The following is a 21,988-nucleotide window of genomic DNA, read 5'->3' as shown; positions in this document are numbered from 1 at the left end:
AATAGAATGTAAAACACTAATGTGATATGATATGAACTAGAATGTAAAACACTAATGTGATATGATATGAACTCGAATGTAAAACACTAATGTGATATGAACTAGAATGTAAAACACTAATGTGATGTGAACTAGAATGTAAAACACTAATATGATATGAACTCGAATGTAAAACACTAATGTGATATGGTATGAACTAGAATGTAAAACACTAATGTGATATGAACTCGAATGTAAAACACTAATGTGATATGAACTCGAATGTAAAACACTAATGTGATGTGATATGAACTAGAATGTAAAACACTAATGTGATATGAACTAGAATGTAAAACACTAATGTGATATGAACTAGAATGTAAAACACTAATATAATATGAACTAGAATGTAAAACACTAATATGATATGAACTAGAATGTAAAACACTAATGTGATATGAACTAGAATGTAAAACACTAATGTGATATGAACTAGAATGTAAAACACTAATATGATATGAACTAGAATGTAAAACACTAATGTGATATGAACTAGAATGTAAAACACTAATATGATATGAACTAGAATGTAAAACACTAATATAAAATGAACTAGAATGGCATACACTAATATGATATGGTATGAACTAGAATGTAAAACACTAATGTGATATGATATGAACTAGAATGTAAAACACGAATGTGATATGAACTCGAATGTAAAACACTAATGTGATATGATATGAAATAGAATGTAAAACACTAATGTGATATGATATGAACTAGAATGTAAAACACTAATGTGATATGATATGAACTCGAATGTAAAACACTAATGTGATATGAACTAGAATGTAAAACACTAATGTGATGTGAACTAGAATGTAAAACACTAATATGATATGAACTCGAATGTAAAACACTAATGTGATATGGTATGAACTAGAATGTAAAACACTAATGTGATATGAACTCGAATGTAAAACACTAATGTGATATGAACTCGAATGTAAAACACTAATGTGATGTGATATGAACTAGAATGTAAAACACTAATGTGATATGAACTAGAATGTAAAACACTAATGTGATATGAACTAGAATGTAAAACACTAATATAATATGAACTAGAATGTAAAACACTAATGTGATATGAACTAGAATGTAAAACACTAATATGATATGAACTCGAATGTAAAACACTAATGTGATATGAACTCGAATGTAAAACACTAATGTGATGTGATATGAACTAGAATGTAAAACACTAATGTGATGTGATATGAACTAGAATGTAAAACACTAATATGATATGAACTCGAATGTAAAACACTAATGTGATATGAACTCGAATGTAAAACACTAATATGATATGAACTCGAATGTAAAACACTAATGTGATGTGAACTCGAATGTAAAACACTAATGTGATATGAACTAGAATGTAAAACACTAATATGATATGAACTAGAATGTAAAACACTAATGTGATATGATATGAACTAGAATGTAAAACACTAATGTGATATGAACTAGAATGTAAAACACTAATGTGATGTGATATGAACTAGAATGTAAAACACTAATGTGATGTGATATGAACTAGAATGTAAAACACTAATGTGATGTGATATGAACTAGAATGTAAAACACTAATATGATATGAACTAGAATGTAAAACACTAATGTGATATAAACTAGAATGTAAAACACTAATGTGATATGAACTAGAATGTAAACACTAATATGATATGAACTAGAATGTAAAACACCAATATGATATGAACTAGAATGTAAAACACTAATATGATATGAACTAGAATGTAAAACACTAATATGATATGATATGAACTAGAATGTAAAACACTAATATGATATGAACTAGAATGTAAAACACTAATATGATATGAACTAGAATGTAAAACACTAATGTGATTTGAACTAGAATGTAAAACACTAATATAATATGAACTAGAATGTGAAACACTAATGTGATATGAAATAGAATGTAAAAGACTAATGTGATATGAACTAGAATGTAAAACACTAATGTGATTTGAACTAGAATGTAAAACACTAATATGATATGAACTAGAATGTAAAACACTAATATGATATGAACTAGAATGTGAAACACTAATGTGATATGAAATAGAATGTGAAACACTAATGTGATATGAAATAGAATGTAAAAGACTAATGTGATATGAACTAGAATGTAAAACACTAATGTGATGTGATACGAACTAGAATGTAAAACACTAATGTGATGTGATATGAACTAGAATGTAAAACACTAATATGATGTGAACTAGAATGTAAAACACTAATATGATATGAACTAGAATGTAAAACACTAATATGAATAGAACTAGAATGTAAAACACTAATATGATATGAACTAGAATGTAAAACACTAATATGATATGAACTAGAATGTAAAACACTAATATAATATGAACTAGAATGGAAAACACTAATGTGATATGAACTAGAATGTAAAACACTAATATGATATGATATGAACTAGAATGTAAAACACTAATATGATATGAACTAGAATGTAAAACACTAATATGATATGAACTAGAATGTAAAACACTAATATGATATGATATGAACTATAATGTAAAACACTAATATGATATGAACTAGAATGTAAAACACTAATATGATATGATATGAACTAGAATGTAAAACACTAATGTGATATAATATGAACTAGATTGTAAAACACTAATATGATATGAACTAGATTGTAAAACACTAATGTGATATGAACTAGAATGTAAAACACTAATGTGATATGAACTAGAATGTAAAACACTAATATGATATGGACTAGAATGTAAAACACTAATATGATATGAACTAGAATGTAAAACACTAATATGATATGAACTAGAATGTAAAACACTAATATGATATGATATGAACTAGAATGTAAAACACTAATATGATATGAACTAGAATGTAAAACACTAATATGATATGATATGAACTAGAATGTAAAACACTAATATGATATGAACTAGAATGTAAAACACTAATATGATATGAACTAGAATGTAAAACACTAATATGATATGATATGAACTAGAATGTAAAACACTAATATGATATGAACTAGAATGTAAAACACTAATATGATATGAACTAGAATGTAAAACACTAATATGATATGAACTAGAATGTAAAACACTAATATGATATGAACTAGATTGTAAAACACTAATGTGATATGAACTAGATTGTAAAACACTAATATGATATGATATGAACTAGAATGTAAAACACTAATGTGATATGATATGAACTAGAATGTAAAACACTAATGTGATATGAACTAGAATGTAAAACACTAATGTGATATGATATGAACTAGAATGTAAAACACTAATATGATATGAACTAGAATGTAAAACACTAATATGATGTGAACTAGAATGTAAAACACTAATGTGATGTGAACTGGAATGTGAAACACTAATGTGATTTGAACTAGAATGTAAAACACTAATATGATGTGAACTAGAATGTAAAAGACTAATGTGATATGATATGAACTAGAATGTAAAACACTAATGTGATATGAACTAGAATGTAAAACACTAATGTGATATGATATGAACTAGAATGTAAAACACTAATATGATATGAACTAGAATGTAAAACACTAATATGATGTGAACTAGAATGTAAAACACTAATATGATATGATATGAACTAGAATGTAAAACACTAATATGATATGAACTAGAATGTAAAACACTAATATGATATGATATGAACTAGAATGTAAAACACTAATATGATATGAACTAGAATGTAAAACACTAATATGATATGAACTAGAATGTAAAACACTAATATGATGTGAACTAGAATGTAAAACACTAATATGATATGAACTAGAATGTAAAACACTAATATGATATGAACTAGAATGTAAAACACTAATATGATATGAACTAGAATGTAAAACACTAATGTGATATGAACTAGATTGTAAAACACTAATATGATATGATATGAACTAGAATGTAAAACACTAATGTGATATGATATGAACTAGAATGTAAAACACTAATGTGATATGAACTAGAATGTAAAACACTAATGTGATATGATATGAACTAGAATGTAAAACACTAATATGATATGAACTAGAATGTAAAACACTAATATGATGTGAACTAGAATGTAAAACACTAATGTGATATGAACTAGAATGTAAAACACTAATATAATATGAACTAGAATGTAAAACACTAATATGATATGAACTAGAATGTAAAACACTAATATGATATGAACTAGAATGTAAAACACTAATGTGATATGAACTAGAATGTAAAACATTAATATGATATGAACTAGAATGTAAAACACTAATATGATATGAACTAGAATGTAAAACACTAATATGATATGATATGAACTAGAATGTAAAACACTAATATGATATGAACTAGAATGTAAAACACTAATATGATATGAACTAGAATGTAAAACACTAATATGATATGATATGAACTAGAATGTAAAACACTAATATGATATGAACTAGAATGTAAAACACTAATATGATATGAACTAGAATGTAAAACACTAATATGATATGAACTAGAATGTAAAACACTAATATGATATGAACTAGATTGTAAAACACTAATGTGATATGAACTAGATTGTAAAACACTAATATGATATGATATGAACTAGAATGTAAAACACTAATGTGATATGATATGAACTAGAATGTAAAACACTAATGTGATATGAACTAGAATGTAAAACACTAATGTGATATGATATGAACTAGAATGTAAAACACTAATAATATGATATGAACTAGAATGTAAAACACTAATATGATGTGAACTAGAATGTAAAACACTAATGTGATGTGAACTGGAATGTGAAACACTAATGTGATTTGAACTAGAATGTAAAACACTAATATGATGTGAACTAGAATGTAAAACACTAATATGATATGAACTAGAATGTAAAACACTAATATGATGTGAACTAGAATGTAAAACACTAATATGATATGAACTAGAATGTAAAACACTAATATGATATGAACTAGAATGTAAAACACTAATATAATATGAACTAGAATGTAAAACACTAATATGATATGAACTAGAATGTAAAACACTAATATGATATGAACTAGAATGTAAAACACTAATGTGATATGAACTAGAATGTAAAACATTAATATGATATGAACTAGAATGTAAAACACTAATGTGATGTGAACTAGAATGTAAAACACTAATATGATATTACATTTACATTTAAGTCATTTAGCAGACGCTCTTATCCAGAGCGACTTACAAATTGGTGCATTCACCTTATGACATCCAGTGGAACAGCCACTTTACAATAGTGCATCTAAATCTTTTAAGGGGGTGAGAGGGATTACTTTATCCTATCCTAGGTATTCCTTAAAGAGGTGGGGTTTCAGGTGTCTCCGGAAGGTGGTGATTGACTCCGCTGTCCTGGCGTCGTGAGGGAGTTTGTTCCACCATTGGGGGGCCAGAGCAGCGAACAGTTTTGACTGGGCTGAGCGGGAACTGTACTTCCTCAGTGGTAGGGAGGCGAGCAGGCCAGAGGTGGATGAAAGCAGTGCCCTTGTTTGGGTGTAGGGCCTGATCAGAGCCTGGAGGTACTGAGGTGCCGTTCCCCTCACAGCTCCGTAGGCAAGCACCATGGTCTTGTAGCGGATGCGAGCTTCAACTGGAAGCCAGTGGAGAGAGCGGAGGAGCGGGGTGACGTGAGAGAACTTGGGAAGGTTGAACACCAGACGGGCTGCGGCGTTCTGGATGAGTTGTAGGGGTTTAATGGCACAGGCAGGGAGCCCAGCCAACAGCGAGTTGCAGTAATCAGACGGGAGATGACAAGTGCCTGGATTAGGACCTGCGCCGCTTCCTGTGTGAGGCAGGGTCGTACTCTGCGGATGTTGTAGAGCATGAACCTACAGGAACGGGCCACCGCCTTGATGTTATTTGAGAACGACAGGGTGTTGTCCAGGATCACGCCAAGGTTCTTAGCGCTCTGGGACGAGGACACAATGGAGTTGTGAACCGTGATGGCGAGATCATGGAACGGGCAGTCCTTCCCGGGAGGAAGAGCAGCTCCGTCTTGCCGAGGTTCAGCTTGAGGTGATGATCCGTCATCCACGCTGATATGTCTGCCAGACATGCAAAGATGCGGTTCGCCACCTGGTCGTCAGAAGGGGAAAGGAGAAGATTAATTGTGTGTCGTCTGCATAGCAATGATAGGAGAGACCATGTGAGGTTATGACAGAGCCAAGTGACTTGGTGTATAGCGAGAATAGGAGAGGGCCTAGAACAGAGCCCTGGGGACACCAGTGGTGAGAGCACGTGGTGAGGAGACGGATTCTCGCCACGCCACCTGGTAGGAGCGACCTGTCAGGTAGGGCGCAATCAAGCGTGGGCCGCGCCGGAGATGCCCAACTCGGAGAGGGTGGAGAGGAGGATCTGATGGTTCACAGTATCGAAGGCAGCCGATAGGTCTAGGATGAGAGCAGAGGAGAGAGTTAGCTTTAGCAGTGCGGAGCGCCTCCGTGATACAGAAAGAGCAGTCTCAGTTGAATGACTAGTCTTGAAACCTGACTGATTTGGATCAAGAAGGTCATTCTGAGAGAGATAGCGGGAGAGCTGGCCAAGGACGGCACGTTCAAGAGTTTTGGAGAGAAAAGAAAGAAGGGATACTGGTCTGTAGTTGTTGACATCGGAGGGATCGAGTGTAGGTTTTTCAGAAGGGTGCAACTCTCGCTCTCTTGAAGACGGGAGGGACGTAGCCAGCGGTCAGGGATGAGTTGATGAGCGAGGTGAGGTAAGGGAGAAGGTCACCGGAGATGGTCTGGAGAAGAGAGGAGGGGATAGGGTCAAGCGGGCAGGTTGTTGGGCGGCCGGCCGTCACAAGACGCGAGATGTCATCTGGAGAGAGAGGGAGAAAGAGGTCAGAGCACAGGGTAGGGCAGTGTGAGCAGAACCAGCGGTGTCGTTTGACTTAGCAAACGAGGATCGGATGTCGTCGACCTTCTTTTCAAAATGGTTGACGAAGTCATCTGCAGAGAGGGAGGAGGGGAGGGGGAGGAGGATTCAAGAGGGAGGAGAAGGTGGCAAAGAGCTTCCTAGGGTTAGAGGCAGATGCTTGGAATTTAGAGTGGTAGAAAGTGGCTTTAGCAGCAGAGACAGAGGAGGAAAATGTAGAGAGGAGGGAGTGAAAGGATGCCAGGTCCGCAGGGAGGCGAGTTTTCCTCCATTTCCGCTCGGCTGCCCGGAGCCCTGTTCTGTGAGCTCGCAATGAGTCGTCCAGCCACGGAGCGGGAGGGAGGACCGAGCCGGCCTGGAGGATAGGGGACATAGAGAGTCAAAGGATGCAGAAAGGGAGGAGAGGAGGGTTGAGGAGGCAGAATCAGGAGATAGGTTGGAGAAGGTTTGAGCAGAGGAAGAGATGATAGGATGGAAGAGGAGAGAGTAGCAGGGGAGAGAGCGAAGGTTGGGACGGCGCGATACCATCCGAGTAGGGGCAGAGTGGGAAGTGTTGGATGAGAGCGAGAGGAAAAGGATACAAGGTAGTGGTCGGAGACTTGGAGGGGAGTTGCAATGAGGTTAGTGGAGGAACAGCATCTAGTAAAGATGAGGTCGAGCGTATTGCCTGCCTTGTGAGTAGGGGGGAAGGTGAGAGGGTGAGGTCAAAAGAGGAGAGGAGTGGAAAGAAGGAGGCAGAGAGGAATGAGTCAAAGGTAGACGTGGGGAGGTTAAAGTCGCCCAGAACTGTGAGAGGTGAGCCGTCCTCAGGAAAGGAGCTTATCAAGGCATCAAGCTCATTGATGAACTCTCCGAGGAACCAGGAGGGCGATAAATGATAAGGATGTTAAGCTTGAAAGGGCTGGTAACTGTGACAGCATGGAATTCAAAGGAGACGATAGACAGATGGGTAAGGGGAGAAAGAGAGAATGACCACTTGGGAGAGATGAGGATCCGGTGCCACCACCCCGCTGACCAGAAGCTCTCGGGGTGTGCGAGAGCACGTGGGCGGACGAAGAGAGAGCAGTAGGAGTAGCGGTGTTGTCTGTGGTGATCCATGTTTCCGTCAGAGCCAAGAAGTCGAGGGACTGGAGGAGGCATAGGCTGAGATGAACTCTGCCTTGTTGGCCGCAGATCGGCAGTTCCAGAGGCTACCGGAGACCTGGAACTCCACGTGGGTCGTGCGTGCTGGGACCACCAGATTAGGGTGGCGCGGCCATGCGGTGTGGAGCGTTTGTATGGTCTGTGCAGAGAGGAGAGAACAGGGATAGACAGACACATAGTTGACAGGCTAGAGAAGAGGCTACGCTAATGCAGAGGAGATTGGAATGACAAGTGGACTACACGTCTCGAATGTTCAGAAAGTTAAGCTTACGTAGCAAGAATCTAATTGACTAAAATGATTAAAATGATACAGTACTGCTGGGGTAGGCTAGCTGCGTTGTTGACACTACCCTAATCAAGTTGTACCGTTGAGTGTGAAGTTTCTACAATGCTGCTTTTCGGGAGCTAGCTGGCTAGCTAGCAGTGTTGGTTACGTTACGTTGCGTTAGGAGAACGACAATAGCTGGCTAGCTAACCTAGAAAATCGCTCTAGACTACACAATTATCTTTGAAACAAAGACGGCTATGTAGCTAGCTATGTAGCTAGCTACGATCAAACAAATCCCACCGTTGGGACAGTAATGAAATGAAATGAAAATGTGATACTACCTGTGGAGCGAGCGGAATCGACCGGAATGCGAAAGTTCTATTCAGTAGACGTTGGCTGGCTGTTGGCTAGCTAGGAGTGTCTCCTACGTTAAGGACGACAAAATAGCTGGCTAGCTAACCTCGGTGAATTAAGATAATCACTCTAAGACTACACACTCTAAACTACACAATTATCTTGGATACGAAGACAGCAAAGACAACTATGTAGCTAGCTAATACTACACTAATCAAGTCGTTCAGTTGAGTGTGATAGTTAGTACAGTGCTACGGTAGCCGGTGAACGTATGCTAGCTGGCTAGCTGCTAGGCAGATAGGAGGACGACGAAATACGATAATAACGCAATTATCACTCTAAGACTCCACACTCTAAACTACACAATTATCTTGGATACGAAGACAGCAAAGACAACTATGTAGCTAGCTAACACTACACTAATCAAGTCGTTCAGTTGAGTGTGATAGTTACTACAGTGCTACGGTAGACGGTGAACGTGTTGGGCAGATAGGAGACGACGAAATACGAAATACGATAATTACGCAATTATCTTTGATACAACGACGACTATGTAGCTAGCTAGTGTAGCTAGTGTACATGTAGGTAGCGGTAAAGTGACTACACTATAATAAACAGAGAGTAGCAGCATGTTACATGTAGGTAGTGGTAAAGTGACTACACTATAATAAACAGAGAGTAGCAGCAGGGTACATGTAGGTAGCGGTAAAGTGACTACACATAGATAATAAACAGAGAGTAGCAGCAGTGTACATGTAGGTAGCGGTAAAGTGACTACACTATAATAAACAGAGAGTAGCAGCAGTGTACATGTAGGTAGCGGTAAAGTGACTACACTATAATAAACAGAGAGTAGCAGCAGTGTACATGTAGGTAGCGGTAAAGTGACTACACTATAATAAACAGAGAGTAGCAGCAGTGTACATGTAGGTAGCGGTAAAGTGACTACACTATAATAAACAGAGAGTAGCAGCAGTGTACATGTAGGTAGCGGTAAGTGACTACACATAGATAATAAACAGAGAGTAGCAGCAGTGTACATGTAGGTAGCGGTAAAGTGACTACACTATAATAAACAGAGAGTAGCAGCAGTGTACATGTAGGTAGCGGTAAAGTGACTACACATAGATAATAAACAGAGAGTAGCAGCAGTGTACATGTAGGTAGCGGTAAAGTGACTACACTATAATAAACAGAGAGTAGCAGCAGTGTACATGTAGGTAGTGGTAAAGTGACTACACTATAATAAACAGAGAGTAGCAGCAGTGTACATGTAGGTAGCGGTAAAGTGACTACACATAGATAATAAACAGAGAGTAGCAGCAGTGTACATGTAGGTAGCGGTAAAGTGACTACACTATAATAAACAGAGAGTAGCAGCAGTGTACATGTAGGTAGCGGTAAAGTGACTACACATAGATAATAAACAGAGAGTAGCAGCAGTGTACATGTAGGTAGCGGTAAAGTGACTACACATAGATAATAAACAGAGAGTAGCAGCAGTGTACATGTAGGTAGCGGTAAAGTGACTACACTATAATAAACAGAGAGTAGCAGCAGTGTACATGTAGGTAGCGGTAAAGTGACTACACATAGATAATAAACAGAGAGTAGCAGCAGTGTACATGTAGGTAGCGGTAAAGTGACTACACTATAATAAACAGAGAGTAGCAGCAGTGTACATGTAGGTAGCGGTAAAGTGACTACACATAGATAATAAACAGAGAGTAGCAGCAGTGTACATGTAGGTAGCGGTAAAGTGACTACACTATAATAAACAGAGAGTAGCAGCAGTGTACATGTAGGTAGCGGTAAAGTGACTACACATAGATAATAAACAGAGAGTAGCAGCAGTGTACATGTAGGTAGCGGTAAAGTGACTACACTATAATAAACAGAGAGTAGCAGCAGTGTACATGTAGGTAGCGGTAAAGTGACTACACATAGATAATAAACAGAGAGTAGCAGCAGTGTACATGTAGGTAGCGGTAAAGTGACTACACTATAATAAACAGAGAGTAGCAGCAGTGTACATGTAGGTAGTGGTAAAGTGACTACACTATAATAAACAGAGAGTAGCAGCAGTGTACATGTAGGTAGCGGTAAAGTGACTACACATAGATAATAAACAGAGAGTAGCAGCAGTGTACATGTAGGTAGCGGTAAAGTGACTACACTATAATAAACAGAGAGTAGCAGCAGTGTACATGTAGGTAGCGGTAAAGTGACTACACATAAATAATAAACAGAGAGTAGCAGCAGTGTACATGTAGGTAGCGGTAAAGTGACTACACTATAATAAACAGAGAGTAGCAGCAGTGTACATGTAGGTAGCGGTAAAGTGACTACACTATAATAAACAGAGAGTAGCAGCAGTGTACATGTAGGTAGCGGTAAAGTGACTACACTATAATAAACAGAGAGTAGCAGCAGTGTACATGTAGGTAGCGGTAAAGTGACTACACATAGATAATAAACAGAGAGTAGCAGCAGTGTACATGTAGGTAGTGGTAAACTGACTACACTATAATAAACAGAGAGTAGCAGCAGTGTACATGTAGGTAGCGGTAAACTGACTACACTATAATAAACAGAGAGTAGCAGCAGTGTACATGTAGGTAGCGGTAAAGTGACTACACATAGATAATAAACAGAGAGTAGCAGCAGTGTACATGTAGGTAGCGGTAAAGTGACTACACTATAATAAACAGAGAGTAGCAGCAGGGTACATGTAGGTAGCGGTAAAGTGACTACACTATAATAAACAGAGAGTAGCAGCAGTGTACATGTAGGTAGCGGTAAAGTGACTACACTATAATAAACAGAGAGTAGCAGCAGTGTACATGTAGGTAGCGGTAAAGTGACTACACTATAATAAACAGAGAGTAGCAGCAGTGTACATGTAGGTAGCGGTAAAGTGACTACACATAGATAATAAACAGAGAGTAGCAGCAGTGTACATGTAGGTAGCGGTAAAGTGACTACACTATAATAAACAGAGAGTAGCAGCAGTGTACATGTAGGTAGCGGTAAAGTGACTACACATAGATAATAAACAGAGAGTAGCAGCAGTGTACATGTAGGTAGCGGTAAAGTGACTACACTATAATAAACAGAGAGTAGCAGCAGTGTACATGTAGGTAGCGGTAAAGTGACTACACATAGATAATAAACAGAGAGTAGCAGCAGTGTACATGTAGGTAGCGGTAAAGTGACTACACTATAATAAACAGAGAGTAGCAGCAGTGTACATGTAGGTAGTGGTAAAGTGACTACACTATAATAAACAGAGAGTAGCAGCAGTGTACATGTAGGTAGCGGTAAAGTGACTACACATAGATAATAAACAGAGAGTAGCAGCAGTGTACATGTAGGTAGCGGTAAAGTGACTACACTATAATAAACAGAGAGTAGCAGCAGTGTACATGTAGGTAGCGGTAAAGTGACTACACATAGATAATAAACAGAGAGTAGCAGCAGTGTACATGTAGGTAGCGGTAAAGTGACTACACATAGATAATAAACAGAGAGTAGCAGCAGTGTACATGTAGGTAGCGGTAAAGTGACTACACTATAATAAACAGAGAGTAGCAGCAGTGTACATGTAGGTAGCGGTAAAGTGACTACACATAGATAATAAACAGAGAGTAGCAGCAGTGTACATGTAGGTAGCGGTAAAGTGACTACACTATAATAAACAGAGAGTAGCAGCAGTGTACATGTAGGTAGCGGTAAAGTGACTACACATAGATAATAAACAGAGAGTAGCAGCAGTGTACATGTAGGTAGCGGTAAAGTGACTACACTATAATAAACAGAGAGTAGCAGCAGTGTACATGTAGGTAGCGGTAAAGTGACTACACATAGATAATAAACAGAGAGTAGCAGCAGTGTACATGTAGGTAGCGGTAAAGTGACTACACTATAATAAACAGAGAGTAGCAGCAGTGTACATGTAGGTAGCGGTAAAGTGACTACACATAGATAATAAACAGAGAGTAGCAGCAGTGTACATGTAGGTAGCGGTAAAGTGACTACACTATAATAAACAGAGAGTAGCAGCAGTGTACATGTAGGTAGTGGTAAAGTGACTACACTATAATAAACAGAGAGTAGCAGCAGTGTACATGTAGGTAGCGGTAAAGTGACTACACATAGATAATAAACAGAGAGTAGCAGCAGTGTACATGTAGGTAGCGGTAAAGTGACTACACTATAATAAACAGAGAGTAGCAGCAGTGTACATGTAGGTAGCGGTAAAGTGACTACACATAAATAATAAACAGAGAGTAGCAGCAGTGTACATGTAGGTAGCGGTAAAGTGACTACACTATAATAAACAGAGAGTAGCAGCAGTGTACATGTAGGTAGCGGTAAAGTGACTACACTATAATAAACAGAGAGTAGCAGCAGTGTACATGTAGGTAGCGGTAAAGTGACTACACTATAATAAACAGAGAGTAGCAGCAGTGTACATGTAGGTAGCGGTAAAGTGACTACACATAGATAATAAACAGAGAGTAGCAGCAGTGTACATGTAGGTAGTGGTAAACTGACTACACTATAATAAACAGAGAGTAGCAGCAGTGTACATGTAGGTAGCGGTAAACTGACTACACTATAATAAACAGAGAGTAGCAGCAGTGTACATGTAGGTAGCGGTAAAGTGACTACACATAGATAATAAACAGAGAGTAGCAGCAGTGTACATGTAGGTAGCGGTAAAGTGACTACACTATAATAAACAGAGAGTAGCTGCAGTGTACATGTAGGTAGCGGTAAAGTGACTACACATAGATAATAAACAGAGAGTAGCAGCAGTGTACATGTAGGTAGCGGTAAAGTGACTACACTATAATAAACAGAGAGTAGCAGCAGTGTACATGTAGGTAGCGGTAAAGTGACTACACATAAATAATAAACAGAGAGTAGCAGCAGTGTACATGTAGGTAGCGGTAAAGTGACTACACATAGATAATAAACAGAGAGTAGCAGCAGTGTACATGTAGGTAGCGGTAAAGTGACTACACTATAATAAACAGAGAGTAGCAGCAGTGTACATGTAGGTAGTGGTAAAGTGACTACACTATAATAAACAGAGAGTAGCAGCAGTGTACATGTAGGTAGCGGTAAAGTGACTACACATAGATAATAAACAGAGAGTAGCAGCAGTGTACATGTAGGTAGCGGTAAAGTGACTACACTATAATAAACAGAGAGTAGCAGCAGTGTACATGTAGGTAGCGGTAAAGTGACTACACTATAATAAACAGAGAGTAGCAGCAGTGTACATGTAGGTAGCGGTAAAGTGACTACACATAGATAATAAACAGAGAGTAGCAGCAGTGTACATGTAGGTAGCGGTAAAGTGACTACACTATAATAAACAGAGAGTAGCAGCAGTGTACATGTAGGTAGCGGTAAAGTGACTACACATAGATAATAAACAGAGAGTAGCAGCAGTGTACATGTAGGTAGCGGTAAAGTGACTACACTATAATAAACAGAGAGTAGCAGCAGTGTACATGTAGGTAAGCGGTAAAGTGACTACACATAGATAATAAACAGAGAGTAGCAGCAGTGTACATGTAGGTAGCGGTAAAGTGACTACACTATAATAAACAGAGAGTAGCAGCAGTGTACATGTAGGTAGTGGTAAAGTGACTACACTATAATAAACAGAGAGTAGCAGCAGTGTACATGTAGGTAGCGGTAAAGTGACTACACATAGATAATAAACAGAGAGTAGCAGCAGTGTACATGTAGGTAGCGGTAAAGTGACTACACTATAATAAACAGAGAGTAGCAGCAGTGTACATGTAGGTAGCGGTAAAGTGACTACACATAGATAATAAACAGAGAGTAGCAGCAGTGTACATGTAGGTAGCGGTAAAGTGACTACACTATAATAAACAGAGAGTAGCAGCAGTGTACATGTAGGTAGCGGTAAAGTGACTACACATAGATAATAAACAGAGAGTAGCAGCAGTGTACATGTAGGTAGCGGTAAAGTGACTACACTATAATAAACAGAGAGTAGCAGCAGTGTACATGTAGGTAGTGGTAAAGTGACTACACTATAATAAACAGAGAGTAGCAGCAGTGTACATGTAGGTAGCGGTAAAGTGACTACACATAGATAATAAACAGAGAGTAGCAGCAGTGTACATGTAGGTAGCGGTAAAGTGACTACACTATAATAAACAGAGAGTAGCAGCAGTGTACATGTAGGTAGCGGTAAAGTGACTACACATAAATAATAAACAGAGAGTAGCAGCAGTGTACATGTAGGTAGCGGTAAAGTGACTACACTATAATAAACAGAGAGTAGCAGCAGTGTACATGTAGGTAGCGGTAAAGTGACTACACTATAATAAACAGAGAGTAGCAGCAGTGTACATGTAGGTAGCGGTAAAGTGACTACACTATAATAAACAGAGAGTAGCAGCAGTGTACATGTAGGTAGCGGTAAAGTGACTACACATAGATAATAAACAGAGAGTAGCAGCAGTGTACATGTAGGTAGTGGTAAACTGACTACACTATAATAAACAGAGAGTAGCAGCAGTGTACATGTAGGTAGCGGTAAACTGACTACACTATAATAAACAGAGAGTAGCAGCAGTGTACATGTAGGTAGCGGTAAAGTGACTACACATAGATAATAAACAGAGTAGCAGCAGTGTACATGTAGGTAGCGGTAAAGTGACTACACTATAATAAACAGAGAGTAGCTGCAGTGTACATGTAGGTAGCGGTAAAGTGACTACACATAGATAATAAACAGAGAGTAGCAGCAGTGTACATGTAGGTAGCGGTAAAGTGACTACACTATAATAAACAGAGAGTAGCAGCAGTGTACATGTAGGTAGCGGTAAAGTGACTACACATAAATAATAAACAGAGAGTAGCAGCAGTGTACATGTAGGTAGCGGTAAAGTGACTACACATAGATAATAAACAGAGAGTAGCAGCAGTGTACATGTAGGTAGTGGTAAAGTGACTACACTATAATAAACAGAGAGTAGCAGCAGTGTACATGTAGGTAGTGGTAAAGTGACTACACTATAATAAACAGAGAGTAGCAGCAGTGTACATGTAGGTAGCGGTAAAGTGACTACACTATAATAAACAGAGAGTAGCAGCAGTGTACATGTAGGTAGCGGTAAAGTGACTACACTATAATAAACAGAGAGTAGCAGCAGTGTACATGTAGGTAGCGGTAAAGTGACTACACATAGATAATAAACAGAGAGTAGCAGCAGTGTACATGTAGGTAGCGGTAAAGTGACTACACTATAATAAACAGAGAGTAGCAGCAGTGTACATGTAGGTAGCGGTAAAGTGACTACACTATAATAAACAGAGAGTAGCAGCAGTGTACATGTAGGTAGCGGTAAAGTGACTACACTATAATAAACAGAGAGTATCAGCAGTGTACATGTAGGTAGCGGTAAAGTGACTACACATAGATAATAAACAGAGAGTAGCAGCAGTGTACATGTAGGTAGTGGTAAACTGACTACACTATAATAAACAGAGAGTAGCAGCAGTGTACATGTAGGTAGCGGTAAACTGACTACACTATAATAAACAGAGAGTAGCAGCAGTGTACATGTAGGTAGCGGTAAAGTGACTACACATAGATAATAAACAGAGAGTAGCAGCAGTGTACATGTAGGTAGCGGTAAAGTGACTACACTATAATAAACAGAGAGTAGCTGCAGTGTACATGTAGGTAGCGGTAAAGTGACTACACATAGATAATAAACAGAGAGTAGCAGCAGTGTACATGTAGGTAGCGGTAAAGTGACTACACTATAATAAACAGAGAGTAGCAGCAGTGTACATGTAGGTAGCGGTAAAGTGACTACACATAAATAATAAACAGAGAGTAGCAGCAGTGTACATGTAGGTAGCGGTAAAGTGACTACACTATAATAAACAGAGAGTAGCAGCAGTGTACATGTAGGTAGCGGTAAAGTGACTACACATAGATAATAAACAGAGAGTAGCAGCAGTGTACATGTAGGTATCGGTAAAGTGACTACACTATAATAAACAGAGAGTAGCAGCAGTGTACATGTAGGTAGCGGTAAAGTGACTACACATAGATAATAAACAGAGAGTAGCAGCAGTGTACATGTAGGTGCGGTAAAGTGACTACACTATAATAAACAGAGAGTAGCAGCAGTGTACATGTAGGTAGCGGTAAAGTGACTACACATAGATAATAAACAGAGAGTAGCAGCAGTGTACATGTAGGTAGCGGTAAAGTGACTACACTATAATAAACAGAGAGTAGCAGCAGTGTACATGTAGGTAGCGGTAAAGTGACTACACTATAATAAACAGAGAGTAGCAGCAGTGTACATGTAGGTAGCGGTAAAGTGACTACATAGATAATAAACAGAGTAGCAGCAGTGTACATGTAGGTAGCGGTAAAGTGACTACACATAGATAATAAACAGAGAGTAGCAGCAGTGTACATGTAGGTAGCGGTAAAGTGACTACACTATAATAAACAGAGAGTAGCTGCAGTGTACATGTAGGTAGTGGTAAAGTGACTACACATAGATAATAAACAGAGAGTAGCAGCAGTGTACATGTAGGTAGCGGTAAAGTGACTACACTATAATAAACAGAGAGTAGCAGCAGTGTACATGTAGGTAGCGGTAAAGTGACTACACATAGATAATAAACAGAGAGTAGCAGCAGTGTACATGTAGGTAGCGGTAAAGTGACTACACTATAATAAACAGAGAGTAGCAGCAGTGTACATGTAGGTAGCGGTAAAGTGACTACACACATAGATAATAAACAGAGAGTAGCAGCAGTGTACATGTAGGTAGCGGTAAAGTGACTACACTATAATAAACAGAGTAGCAGCAGTGTACATGTAGGTAGCGGTAAAGTGACTACACTATAATAAACAGAGAGTAGCAGCAGTGTACATGTAGGTAGCGGTAAAGTGACTACACATAGATAATAAACAGAGAGTAGCAGCAGTGTACATGTAGGTAGCGGTAAAGTGACTACACATAGATAATAAACAGAGAGTAGCAGCAGTGTACATGTAGGTAGCGGTAAAGTGACTACACTATAATAAACAGAGAGTAGCAGCAGTGTACATGTAGGTAGCGGTAAAGTGACTACACTATAATAAACAGAGAGTAGCAGCAGTGTACATGTAGGTAGCGGTAAAGTGACTACACTATAATAAACAGAGAGTAGCAGCAGTGTACATGTAGGTAGCGGTAAAGTGACTACACTATAATAAACAGAGAGTAGCAGCAGTGTACATGTAGGTGGCGGTAAAGTGACTACACATAGATAATAAACAGAGAGTAGCAGCAGTGTACATGTAGGTAGCGGTAAAGTGACTACACTATAATAAACAGAGAGTAGCAGCAGTGTACATGTAGGTAGCGGTAAAGTGACTACACATAGATAATAAACAGAGAGTAGCAGCAGTGTACATGTAGGTAGCGGTAAAGTGACTACACTATAATAAACAGAGAGTAGCAGCAGTGTACATGTAGGTAGCGGTAAAGTGACTACACATAGATAATAAACAGAGAGTAGCAGCAGTGTACATGTAGGTAGCGGTAAAGTGACTACACATAGATAATAAACAGAGAGTAGCAGCAGTGTACATGTAGGTAGCGTTAAAGTGACTACACTATAATAAACAGAGAGTAGCAGCAGTGTACATGTAGGTAGCGGTAAAGTGACTACACTATAATAAACAGAGAGTAGCAGCAGTGTACATGTAGGTAGCGGTAAAGTGACTACACTATAATAAACAGAGAGTAGCAGCAGTGTACATGTAGGTAGCGGTAAAGTGACTACACATAGATAATAAACAGAGAGTAGCAGCAGTGTACATGTAGGTAGCGGTAAAGTGACTACACATAGATAATAAACAGAGAGTAGCAGCAGTGTACATGTAGGTAGCGGTAAAGTGACTACACATAGATAATAAACAGAGAGTAGCAGCAGTGTACATGTAGGTAGCGGTAAGTGACTACACATAGATAATAAACAGAGAGTAGCAGCAGTGTACATGTATATAGCGGTAAAGTGACTACACTATAATAAACAGAGAGTAGCAGCAGTGTACATGTAGGTTTGTGGCGGTAAAGTGACTACACTATAATAAACAGAGAGTAGCAGCAGTGTACATGTAGGTAGCGGTAAAGTGACTACACATAGATAATAAACAGTGAGTAGCAGCAGTGTACATGTAGGTAGCGGTAAAGTGACTACACATAGATAATAAACAGAGAGTAGCAGCAGTGTACATGTGGTAGTGGTAAAGTGACTACACTATAATAAACAGAGAGTAGCAGCAGTGTACATGTAGGTAGCGGTAAAGTGACTACACATAGATAATAAACAGAGACCTGAGTAGCAGCAGTGTACATGTAGGTAGCGGTAAAGTGACTACACATAGATAATAAACAGAGAGTAGCAGCAGTGTACATGTAGGTAGCGGTAAAGTGACTACACTATAATAAACAGAGAGTAGCAGCAGTGTACATGTAGGTGAGGACATGTAAAGTGACTACACATAGATAATAAACAGAGAGTAGCAGCAGTGTACATGTAGGTGCGGTAAAGTGACTACATCTAATGAGATAATAAACAGAGAGTAGCAGCAGTGTACATGTAGGTAGCGGTAAAGTGACTACACATAGATAATAAACAGAGAGTAGCAGCAGTGTACATGTAGGTCACACGGTAAAGTGACTACACATAGATAATAAACAGAGAGTAGCAGCAGTGTACATGTGGTAGCGGTAAAGTGACTACACATAGATAATAAACAGAGAGTAGCAGCAGTGTACATATAGGTAGCGGTAAAGTGACTACACATAGATAATAAACAGAGAGTAGCAGCAGTGTACATGTAGGTAGCGGTAAAGTGACTACACATAGATAATAAACAGAGAGTAGCAGCAGTGTACATGTAGGTAGCGGTAAAGTGACTACACATAGATAATAAACAGAGAGTAGCAGCAGTGTACATGTAGGTAGCGGTAAAGTGACTACACATAGATAATAAACAGAGAGTAGCAGCAGTGTACAAACAAATGGGGGGAGTCAATGTAAATAGTCCAGGTGGCCATTTGATTAGTTGTTCAGCAGTTTTTTTATGGCTTGGGGGTAGAGGCTGGTAATGTTTACATATCTTGCATTACTCATCTCAATTGTATATACTGCATTCTAGACTATCTATTGCATCTGTCATTGCTCATCCAGATATTTATATGTATATATTGTTATTCCATTCCTTTACATATATTTGTGTGTATTAGGTATTTGTTGTGGAATTTATGTATATTACTTATATATTGCTGCACTGTTGGAACTAGAAGCACAAGCATTTCGCTACACTCACAATGACATCTGCTAACCATGTGTTTGTGACCAATACAATTTGATTTGATTTGATGTGTTTGCCTTTCCAAATAATGTCCAATAAATGTAATTTACCACAGGTGGACTCAATCAAGTTGTAGAAACATCTCTGTCATGGTTCCTCTTGGCACCAGAGGCGGCAGAGACTGCCCTAGGGAATTTTATTGGACTCAGGTGTGTCTTGTTTTTTCATGATTGTTTCCTGTTAAAAGAGTGTTTTCTGTGGTCCTTTGCTTCCTGAGTGAGTTTGACTTAGTATTTGTTGGTTTTTCAAGTGTACAGTGATCCAGTGATCCTTCACCTTATCTCAGTGAAGTATTACTATGTTTATCTTAACCCCTGATTCCTCATCTGATCTCTTCTCTGCACCTACGTCCAATACTGCCACATCATAATCTCAGGATGATCAATGGAAACAGGATGCACCTGAGCTCAATTTTTTGAATCTCATAGAAAAGGGCCTGAATACTTATGTAAATAAGATATTTCCATTTTATATATATATATATTTATTATATACATTTATACATTTGAAAAAATGGGGTATTGTGATGTCATTATGGGGTATTGTGATGTCATTATGGGGTATTGTGATGTCATTATGGGGTGTTGTGATGTCATTATGGGGTATTGTCATGTAGTAGATTGATGAGGACATGTTTTAATTTGATCCATTTTAGAGCAAGGCTATAACGTTAAAAAATGTGGTTAAATGGAGGAGGTCTGAATGCTTTCGAATGCACTGTATGTGCAGCAACAAGTTGGATTGGACAAACATCTAATGAGGGAACATGCAGTTCATCTGAAATATTCTTATGAGAGTTTGAAAACAACGTGTATTTCGTTTTTCCCGTAGAACAAGATTTAAATCAGCAAGGCATTCCTGCACAGCTATAACATCTGACTACAGCTTTGACACAGATCAACAATAGCATACATAAGAGCACATGTGAGTTCACACACACACACACACACACACACACACACACACACACACACACACACACACACACACACACACACACACACCACACACACACACACACACACACGCCAGTTGATGGTATGTGTATTCCTTCCTATTTCCTATAGCACTGTGTGTTTAGTAACATAAGGTATAATGAAATCAGCTGGCAGATGGGTGCTTTACCAGTCATTTAGCTGTCTAGATAATGGAGGCGTTGACTCCATCATAAAACGGATGGCTTGTTTCTACATTCAGCTGAAATAGATCAGCCAGGTTAAATAAATGAACCCCCCCATTTGTCAGCTGGTAATAAATGTCTCCCCTTCACCAAACAGCTCTGTTTGGTCTAATAAACAGAACGGGTGCTGTGAGAGGGTTACAGCCTAATGAAACGCTCTTTAAATAAACAGAGGGCTGAACGGGTGCTGTGAGAGGGTTACAGCCTGTTTTTCACCTCCTCCTGCTCACTGTGATAAGTCGCAAACCAACCAAGCCTGTAATTACAATCTTCCAGAAACCCAGCCAATCTGAGTAGAAATCTCACCATCCAATTACAAGATGTAATAATTAGCAGTCAAGCTGGTAATGAGGTCTAATACTCATGCATGTGGTAATCCCCCGGATGCTGACTCTATCAGATGTTATACTTTGTAATTAGACTGGCACAAAAGCATTATTTCATGTTCAGCAGAAAAATGTGGTTTGGTAGGAAGTTAATTTTCTCTGCTCTGTGAAGCGCTGACAACATTTTAATGATTTAATCATCACCTCGATCCCGTCTGCCATTGACCCATGTTCGTGGTGTGTGGATACGTT

The sequence above is a fragment of the Oncorhynchus nerka genome, linkage group LG14 (assembly GCF_034236695.1).
Source record: "Oncorhynchus nerka isolate Pitt River linkage group LG14, Oner_Uvic_2.0, whole genome shotgun sequence".
In the NCBI taxonomy this organism is placed as follows: domain Eukaryota; kingdom Metazoa; phylum Chordata; class Actinopteri; order Salmoniformes; family Salmonidae; genus Oncorhynchus; species Oncorhynchus nerka.
The sequence above is the reverse complement of the archived record's forward strand: the minus strand, read 5'-3'. Positions refer to the sequence as shown.